Source organism: Panthera pardus, unplaced genomic scaffold (assembly GCF_024362965.1).
Source record: "Panthera pardus isolate Hobbes unplaced genomic scaffold, ASM2436296v1 HiC_scaffold_16, whole genome shotgun sequence".
NCBI classification, from domain to species: Eukaryota; Metazoa; Chordata; class Mammalia; order Carnivora; family Felidae; genus Panthera; species Panthera pardus.
This window is the reverse complement of record NW_026526721.1, coordinates 115,314,034-115,324,661: the sequence shown is the minus strand read 5'-3', so window position 1 is coordinate 115,324,661 and position 10,628 is coordinate 115,314,034. Positions and strand designations below refer to the sequence as shown.

The window sequence follows — 10,628 nt, the reverse complement described above, 5'->3', positions numbered from 1 at the left end:
AAATATCTTCTCACATCCCACAGGTTGTCTTATAGTTTTGTTGATTGTTTCCTTTGTTGTGAGGTAGTTTTTTATTTTGATATAGTCCCAATAGTTTGTTTTTGATTTTATTTCCCTTGCCTCTGGGGATGTATCTAGAAAGAAGTTGCTATGGCCAATGTCAAAGAGGTTACTGCCTATGTTCTTCTCTAGGATTTTAATGCTTTCATGTCTCACATTCAGGTCTTTTATCCATTTTGAGTTTATTTTTGTGTACGGTGTAAGGAAGTGGTCCAGTTTCATTTTTTTTTTTTGCATGTAGCTTGGTTTCCCAACACCATTTGGTTTCCCAACAAATAGTTTCCCAACACCATTTGTTGAAGAGACTGTCTTTTTCTCATTGTATATTCTTTCCTGCTTTGTTGAAGATTTACTGACCATATAGTTGTGGACTCATTTCTGGTTTTTCTATTATGTTCTATTGATCTATATGTCTATTTTTGTGTCCCTACCGTACTATTTTGATCACTACAGCTTTGTAGTATAACTTGAAGTCCAGAAATGTGATGCCTCCCGCTTTGCTTTTCTTTTTCAAGGTTGCTTTGACTATTTAGGGTCTTTTATTGTTCCATACAAATTTTAATATTGTTCATTCTAGCTCTTTGAAAAATGTTAGTGGTATTTTGATAGGGATTGCATTAAATATGTAGATTGCTTTGGGTAGCATTGACATTAAAACAATATTTGTTCTTCCAATCTGTGAACATGGAATGTCTTTATATTTCTTGTATCATCTTCAATTTTTTCATCAGTTTCTTACAGTTTTCAGAGTACAGATGTACAGGGTATATCTTTGGTTAGGTTTAGTCCTGGGAGTCTTATTGTTTTGGATGCAACTGTAAATAAGATTGATTCTTTAATTTCTCTTTCTGCTCCTTTGTTATTGGTGTATAGAATTGATTTTGTACACTGTGACTTTACTGAATTCATTTATCAGTTTTAGCAGTTTTTGGGTGGAGTTTTTTGTGTTTTCTATATAGAGTATCATGTCGTCTGCAAAGAGTGAAAATTTGACTTCTTCCTTGCCACTTTGGATGGCTTTTATTTCTTTTTGTTGTCTGATTGCTTATAGTTAGGACTTCCAGTACTATGTTAAATACCCTCTTAATAAAACTTTAAGTTTACAAATCATTGCTGTTGACTATGGGTACAATGTTATATAGCAAATCTCTAGAGTTTGTTCATCTTGCTTGCTTGAAACTTTATGCTCATTGATTAGTAATTTCCCATTGAGAACTTTGTTACGGAAAGTGTGAGCTAAATAGTGAAATCCCAGAAAAGCACTAAATGAGTAAGATTCGCCATTACCAGATCTATATTGCTGCCATGTGTCACAATCTCTCAAACTAGGAAAACGTTTTAATGATTTATGGAATACAGATTTCCATTAATTCTTCAGAATTGTCAAGCATATCTCATACAAAAGCATGTCTACATAGGAAAGATCAACGCTTCATTTATCATTTAATAAAGAAGTCAAGGAGAAAACTCTACTTACCACTTTCCTTTCCACTTGCTGTAGGCTAGTACTGTACCAAGAAATATATTGAAAGGGGACATCTAAGCACATCTTTTTAACTATCAAAATCATACACAACTTCAGAGTTTATTGAGTAGAAATATTTACAATATCTCTACCTCATTTACTAACACAGAACCATGGCTTCTATTCCATTGACCTAGACTTCTTGGGGCCATCACCATGCCTCTGTATCCACAATAGGAATACAGTTGTTAATCATGCATGCAGTAGATGCTAATGAAAGAATTAGTAAGGTAGACTTTTTACAAAGATAAAAACTAACTTAAGTCAATAAAGAATCATCATCCCAGCAAACTATTATCCATAATGACTTTCAAATGGCATACAAGTTGAGAGAATCATATCCCTAGAGTTTTTTCTTTATTCATTTTATCATTTTTCTCCATTTTATTTTATAAACTAGAATTGAATGTCATATAATATTAGGACTCTTAAACTTCCTACCCATTACTCTAGTACAAGTTATACAAACTTGCAATGTCGAGTCAACTTATTAAGAGAAAATGGAAAGATCCTATGCCTGGTTAACTAAAAACTTAGAGTATTTCCCATTTAAATTGGTAACTGAAATTTACACCTTCAAAGTTGGAATCTGTTCTTTTTAATTAAACTCAAGCACATTCCAGTAAAAAGGTGAGTTTGATGAGATTGTACTGAAGTTCTCAATTCTGGTATGACCATTAAAATCTTAGACACATTTGAATTAATTGGTTATTTCTTTCTTCTTTGATAGAAAAACAAACTGATTGAAACATCACACTATGAATCCACATCAGTGAGTACACTTTTACCTCAACCATTTTATGATTACTGCAAAAATTCACATGTTAGAATTTGGGGTTATGTATTGAAAGAATTAAATTACATCCATTGTTTGTACTTTCCACTGTTTGGTCTTTTGGTGTTGTTTTTCTGTTTACCCAACAGAGTTTTCCACTCGGTCCAAATCTTTTTGTGTACTTGGGAAGCTAAGGTCTTTACCTCTAAGAGGGCTAGCCTGGGGCATTGGTGCAGATTAGATGTCATCCTGCACCAACTACCCGGCATCCTCCACAAATCGTATTCTGCTTTATATCATGTGGCCCAACCCACTCGACTCACCATTGAGAATGAGGAACACTGCTACTGCTACATCATCACAGTGGTGAACAGTGCTTGAATTTATTTGTATATATGTTTAAAAACCTTTTAAATTTAAATTAAATTGTAATTCAGAGGCTCTTCATGAAATGTCCGAAGTATACCAGTCAGGAAAATTGTATCTTCTTTTTTTTTCTCATCCTTTTTTATAGTACCAGTTGATAAGTTTTCAACACAATTTTACTTTTTACTTGAGATAGTATGAGAGTGACTTACATAACTTCATATGTTATATTCTATTAAATATTTATAATCTATTGACTAGGCTAATCAGATTTAGCAATAGAAATATAGGACACCCAGTTAAATTTGAATTTCAGATAAATCATGGAATTTTAAAGCTCATCTGGGACATAGTTTCCCATGTTTACTGATGGTTTAGCCAAAATTTGAATTTAATTTGGTGTCCTGTATGTTATCTTACAATCTTATTTGTTGATTTGTTCAAATTTTCTAGGAAACATAATTCTAAAACTAAGAAAGGGGCCACAGTAGGAACCCATTCTGACATGATGAATTATTACATATAGCGAGATATACTGAAGGCTAGAGAATATCCATCAAAAGTAGCATATTCACAGAGTAAAACACAATTTGGGATGACTTAATCCCTATCCCATGGTCATAAAAGTGTTCATCAATTGAGTATCTATGATACTCAAGTATCTTTGAAGTCGGGTTGGCCACTCCTATGCCCGAGAGAGAAATGCAGCGATGGATGTGATGCAGTGATTTAGGTACAAAGAGAAGAGGCCTAAAACAGAAACGTAAAGACCCCTGCATGTAAGGGGTGGCAGAAGAAGACTACTCTAGAAAGAGACTGTGAAAGGGCATCAAGGGGAGGAAGACAGGAAGAAGCATTCTCCACTGAACACTCCCCACTGAAATAAGCCACAGTGCTTGAGAAGATGGCTACTTCTAAGACAAGGGAGGTAAGGAAAGATTCAAGATAAGCTTGAAATATTGGTGGTACTGGAGATAGGTACTAAAAAGATGATGTAGAAATGTCATAAGGATCCAGGAGCCAACATGAAGGGACTCCCATAAACCCAGACAATAGTAATATACTAGAATTCATTAAATAAAAGTTGATTCCACGAGTTTCTACTGACAATAATAGAAGATAGATAGAGAGATAGATAGATAGATAGATGAGAAGGGAAACTTGTTCCTTACAGCGAGGTGCCGATTAATAAATATAGAAAGAATGATGGAATCACTATTGTGCAACCATAATTGTAAAAAATGATTGAAGAAAGAATCATGGGTGAGTGTAGAGGTTAAATGAGGTTCAGTCTATTTACATAATATCAAGTATCTCCCCACAAACTACTATTACAGTTCATCTTCCTTATTCACAAATTCCACATTTGTGAATTCACCTGCTCCTTAAAAGGAGGTAACCCCAAGTTCAACACTCACAGCATTTTCTCAGTCAATCATGGATATGCACCAAAGGGTAAAAAGTCTGAAGTCCCCAATGTGCACATTCTCATCTGAGGTTGAACAAGGCAATACTCTGCCTTCTTATTTCAGCTGTCGTTCTGTAAACAAGAGTCTTTTTCAAGGTATATTTATTGTCAAGTTTTTGTATTTTTGTGCTTTTTATTGGTTGTTTTGCTGTTTTTAAAATTTTTTTTAAAGTTTATTTATCTTGTGAAAGGAGAAAGAAAGCACACATGCAAGCAGGGGGAGAGGCAAGACAGAGAGGAGGATGAGAATTCCAAGCAGACTTCGTGCACTGTCAGCACAGAACCCGCAAACTGGGGCTCCATCCAGCAAACTGTGGGGTCATGACCTGAGCTGAAATCAAGAGTTGGATCCTTAACCAAGTGAGCTGGTTATTTTGCTGTTTACCTTGTCTCCAAAGTGAAAGTCTTAAGGGTGAGAACATTATAATGTGACTCGTGGAGAAAATACTGTTAGATAAGTTTCTTCAGGCATGAATTACAATGTTGTTGTCCATGCGTTCAATTAATGTTAATGAGTTGACAACATATATTGAGTAAAGTATCTTTGAATAAACAAATGGAAATACTCATAAAACAAAGTTATGGATTGATTGGTTGATGAAAATGTTATGATTAGAGGCTCTCAGACACTTAACCCTGTATTTCCTTTGGAAGCAGTGTTCAGTACTTGCTAATTCAGTGTTCACAGAAAGTCTATAGCACATAACTATTTTGAATAATGACACTCAACTGTTACTACAAAGAGAGAAATAATAAGCATACAGTGGAGATAAACTTTAACCAATTGATCCAAATTAACATCACTAGTAAGGAGCAAATGGACATTATGGTCCACCAGATCTGATATTCTGAAAAGCAGATAACATTCCTCATGCAGTACATCCAGCCCAAAATGTTTAAAGTTGAATTGAATATGGAGGAAACGAGAGAACTCTCACAAGGTAAAAAGCATTTTATAAAACAATTCGTTTCTGTTCTTAAAAAACGTCAATGGCTTAAAAAATCAAAGAAAGGTTGAGGAATTTGTCCATATTAAATAGACTACCAGAGTTATGCACATGCATTGTGCAATTCTTCACAAAAGTCTGTACAAAGAAAGAAGCCATAAACTTCATTAATAAAATGGACTGTATTTGGTAACAGTTTTATACCAATACTTAGTTCCTGAATTTGATCATTGTACTGTGGAGATGTACAAGAATATTTTTGTTCTTAGGAAATACGTATAGAAGTGACATGGGGTAATGGGAAGTATGTAACTTTTGGTGAAAACATTCAGGAAAAAACTTGGTATATATTATCTACCTATCATCTATTGAGAAGAAGAGAGAGGACAAAAGAAACGACATATTACAAACAGGTGATTCTGGGTAAAGGGAATTATTTATATAATTCTTGCAACTTTGGTTTGTTCAGAACAATTTCAAGACACACAGTTTTTAAAAGGATGGGAAGGAGGCTCAGACCAGTGTGCTGTCAGAGGAGTCTGGGGAAGAAGAAATCGTCCGTAGTGTCATATGCTACAGAGGTGAGTGAGGTTGGGGATTTAGGTTAGATTTAGCCAGCGGGGAGTTGCTAGTGATGCTAATTTCCATGGGTTTGTAGACATAGAAGGCTGCTTGTCATGGGTGCAAATGAAGTGGTGTGTGGAAATACAGACACCTAACTCTAGAAGTTTAGCTGTTAAAAGGAATACGGTAAGAGGTGGAATGAGGGACGGAAGTGTGGTTTTTGTTTGTTTGATTTTAAATTGGAGAGGTGTAAGCATTTTTAAATAGGGATGGGGACCCACCCTTGGCATGTGAGAGGGAGGGGGCCAAGCTGAAGACAAATGGAAAGGAAGTAATAATTGAAAAGGGAGAGTTCTCATGAAAAATAGAAGCCGCAATGAAAAGCACAGAGAGGATAGGAGGCAATGTTGAATTCTGCTTAATTAACTGGAAAATGAATCTTTTTAAAAATCGACACGGTGTCATGATATTTTTTAGGTTTTCTTAGGAAATGTCAGTTTATGAAATCCCTTAGGTTATGATAAAGAGAGTAGTATATTAATATAGAGAATATGTTTTATTTTTTTAAATTTTTTAAATTTCTTTTTTTTAAATTTTTTTCTTAACATTTATTTATTTTTGAGACAGAGAAAGACAGAGCATGAGCAGGGGAGGGTCAGAGACAGAGGGAGACATAGAATCCGAAATAGGCTCTAGGCTCTGAGCTGTCAGCCCAGAGCCCGATGCGGGGCTCGAACTCACGGACCGCGAGATCATGACCTGAGCTGAAGTCAGACACCCAACCGACTGAGCCACCCAGGCGCCCCTAATTTTTTAAATTTCTTAATTGATATTCAAGTTAGTTAATATGCAGTGTAGCCTTGGCTTCGGGAGTAGAACCCAGTGATTCATCATTTACATATGACAGTGCCCATCATTTAACCCACCCCCACCTGGAGCCATCAGTTTGTTCTCTGGATTTAAGAGTATCTTTGGGTTTGCCTCCCTCTCTGTTTTTATCTTATTTTTTCCTTCCCTTCCCCTATGCTCATCTGTTAAGTTTCTCAAATTCCACATATGAATGAAATCATATGAGATCTTTCTGACTTATTTTGCTTTAAATTAAAGGCGCTGCAGTATGCTTTCAAATCTGGAAAAAAAGCAATAATTTATCTTTACTATTGTGAAAAAACATAAGGATGTTTATGGAAATCATATGTCCTAGCATCTTTTCTATTGTCTCTAAAATATCTCCCCTGTGAACGTGTCCATTCTCTTGATATCAGCTCTGGTTTCAGGACTACACTTCTAACTGCCTTCCAAAGTTTGACATTTGGATGTTTCACCTTACATGCCATAATCTTCCTCCCCAAACCTGCTTCTTTCCATTTTTTTAGTAGGTAATTGAGATGAAAAATAACACGGCACAAAGTATTTTGATAGACATAGTGTTTTTTAAATGAATGAATAATTGCATAATGAATTCTTCCACTTTTCCAGGGTGCCAGGACAGGAATCATGCGTTCCAAAGAGAAGAAAAGTGTCACATTTAATTTATTTTTTGGCCACACACCTAATTGAGGAGGTAATGATTTAGCATTTATGGAGTAGCCTAAAAAACAAACAACACTAAGTGTGAAGTCTACTTTAAAGTCTCATTAAATGCTAAGGGAATTGTTAAAATTTCAAACCCATAATGAAAATAATCAACCTTGGTGCTTGTGCTTGAATCTGAGCTGCAATCGAACAAATGGAACTACTTTGGCTGCATGTGACATAGATTTGCTAGCACCAGCTCCATAATAACCACGAGGAACTTTTTGAAAGTTTAGGTAGATTATGGGATGTAAATACTAACCAGTGAAACAGCTCTAACTGAAAATGGTAACATTTAGTTCAATATTTCTGTTTGTGTGGGAACAGGAAGAAGTGATAGGGGGAAACTGAAAAAAAAAAAAAAAAAAAAAAAAAGAAAGGGAATTCAGGGACAAATATTTCTCTAGGAAAAATAGAAAAGCAGGATCTTTTTTTTTTTTTTCTGGTATTATGTACCAGAATGTTAGTTGTATTAACTCTCTGCTTATTCTTCTTTGAGTTCTTGGGACCAAAGCCATGTGACATTTACTCCACAGTTTCTTTGTATGTTACATTTTTATATTTTCCTTGGACAAAAGCCCATGGCAACTTACTTGATTGGGGCAACACATACACAAGCTTTTAGAATCTCAGTATCATCAACTATAAAGGGGATCAGATTATTTTAGTAGTAAATTAGGTTAAGCTGTGTTTTTAGAAAGAGCTATACTTTTAATTTTTGCTACGTGGTCATACTTGAATGGGTAGTTGTATGAGAAATTGCTATAACTTTTGTTCCTGTTATTTCTCCAAGACATATATATATATATATATATAGATAATGTTAATCTTGTTCTTCTAGAGTTGCAGTCCTTTTTCTTAATGTCCTCCTATGATCTGGGTCCACTAGCATTTGTGGAACCACTTCGAAAAGACATTAACTCCGCGAGACACAACAGCTACAGTTTAAATACGCGAGCAGATCCACCGAAAAATTCTCATTCATAAAATAAATGGTGCTGTGTAACAAGTTCATGTGACTGTGGAAATTTGAAAAATGTGCTATTGCTTGGGCCATTTCAAAAACCATGATTTGAAAAAATATGGTGTGAGTTGTAATTCTTTCTAATTAAAAACCAGGCGAGCCCTTAGGTGGGAGTCACAGTGAGCTGCCCTGAGTTTTTTCCCAAGCCTAACAAAAGAAAGAAGGACCGGCCACCGCTTGTGCCTGCCAACCGTGCATTGTTCAAGGAATCAAAATAAAGAGGCAAAGGGGTCAAGGGTGAGGAGCTCATATTTCCACTCTACATGACCCCGTCTCGGGGCTGGGGTGCTCTTGTCATCTGTTTCTGAAGGTCTCTCAACACAAGACTCTCCTCCAGCCCTTTTGGCAAACTCCTGTGTGGACTATGCCGGTGATTAATGAAAAGGGCTCACAGGAGACCTTCTTAAAATGCTTTGGACAAAAGGGTCCTCAGCACGAAGGCTCCACAAGAATACCTGCAGACATTACTGTCTTGAGAATATAGTGGAAATATCTGTGTTTTCCACCAATTCTACCTTTTTACAACATATCAAGTAACTTGATTAATGGGATGCCACTTTCTATTCTTGTTACAGGCTGTCACCAGAATACTTAAACTTTCACACTTCATGTCGTTGCAGAATACTTGGTTGTTTTTCATGTTATTTTCATCATTTGAAGTATTAGGTGACCACTGGGTTGAATTCCGAAACTCCACTTAGTCCACAAATAGTGGAAAATTATAATCATGTTCCGGCAAATAAAATGTAGACGTATAAGGCAATTTTTATGAAAATCTGAGAAGGGAGAACATAAATTATGAATACTATCCTTGTGACATGGTAGGCACCTGAATAAAAAGCACACAAAAGTATACTCCGTTATAATCCACACCTTGTAATTATCACTTATACGCTGGCTGCTTTGCTAGAAATTTCTCAAGAGATTGTAAGAGATATTAATGAAAATCCAAAAGTGATTTTAAAAGATTTTTCCCCCCAAATACTTACAAGACAGTGAAATTAAACATGCTGTGGCTATTATTTTTTCCAGTGGTTTGGGACAGTGAAATAAGACGTAGGCTCTAGTTCTAAGAGCTATCAGGGGTCCAATTTCTGGAAACCCTAACGTCTAATGCCTAACCTACAACTGTACTGATTAGGACAGTGTTTCACCAATTCCGCACTGTTCACACTAATGAGCCTGCAGAAAACTAGGAATTATCAGTTAAAGCTGCTGTTAAGCTGCTCCCCTCACAGTATATCAGCTGCACGACTTTCTTACTATCCTACAATTCAATATAGCATCTCCTGAAACAGTCGGCTTCTAGTTAACATACACATTTGTTGTGAAAGAAGGAAGGAAAGGAGAGGCAATATTTGTCTATGACCATGAGTGTAAAATGCCTCCAACCAAAAGTTGTTACTTCAAATAGCACATTCTATCAAATAACATCCCTTTACTTTGTCTGCATGGAATTTTATAGGAATATACTTTTGACCAAATGCAAAACCTTTCCTCCCATTTTCTGTGCTTACTCGTTTTTCAGAGCAAACGGTGTTCAGATTTCCTAACCGCCGAAGTGTAAATCACAACTGGGAGACTATTGAGGCGATTTGGGCCAAACTGCAGAGAAACAAGAGAAAAAGGGTAAAAACACGTCTTTTCATTAAATTTCATTAAATTTAAATTTAGATAACTAGGAACAAGGCAGCTATTTCCTGTTTTATCCAGGTGTTTAACCTCCAAAATAACCATGGCTGTTGAGAAGTCATGTCTGTGCTTTGAGAAGTGCAGTCACACTTTCCAGATAAACTAAATTATGATTACAGAATAGCCTTTTTGTTGAGAGATTCACTGCAAATTTCAGGTTGCTGAAAAACTGATACCAAGGGGAAGGTTAACACAATACATACATACAAGCAGAGGGAAATGAAAATATTTTTTTCAAAACCGTTACAAGGCCTCTTTGCTTCTTTCCAGGAACTGTCAGTCAAATATGAAGTTCCAACTCCTGTCCTTCTTTTCCTCTGAAATGATTCTTTGATCATATCCATCTACATGCTCCTCACACCTCTTCCTCCAGCACCCCCTCCTGCACCCCCACCTGTGTCTCTTACTCTCTTGTCTGTCCCTCGTAGGTTAAGTGGCAGGGTGGTTTGAGGGGTAAGAACCTGACCTCGTGCCTCCAGGTCTGAAATTTGGCTTTCTCGTTTACCAGCTGTGTGTGCTCAAATTACTTAACCTCTCTAGGCCCCGTTTCTTCAAATGTAAAATGGAGATCAAAATAGTATCTACATTGCAAGCTTGATAAGAGAGTTGAAGTGTTAATTTATGTGAAGCAT

General features: G+C 36.1%; 1 long non-coding RNA gene across 1 annotated transcript; it reads left to right on the top strand.

Moving 5' to 3' along the window:
* Positions 1-3,012: 3,012 nt before the first annotated feature.
* Positions 3,013-8,387, top strand: LOC128777307 (uncharacterized). The gene is made up of 5 exons (XR_008422558.1): positions 3,013-3,654; positions 4,386-4,606; positions 5,611-5,722; positions 7,185-7,269; positions 8,122-8,387. It is a non-coding gene; the product is annotated as an uncharacterized LOC128777307 (long non-coding RNA).
* The last annotated feature ends 2,241 nt before the right edge of the window (positions 8,388-10,628 follow it).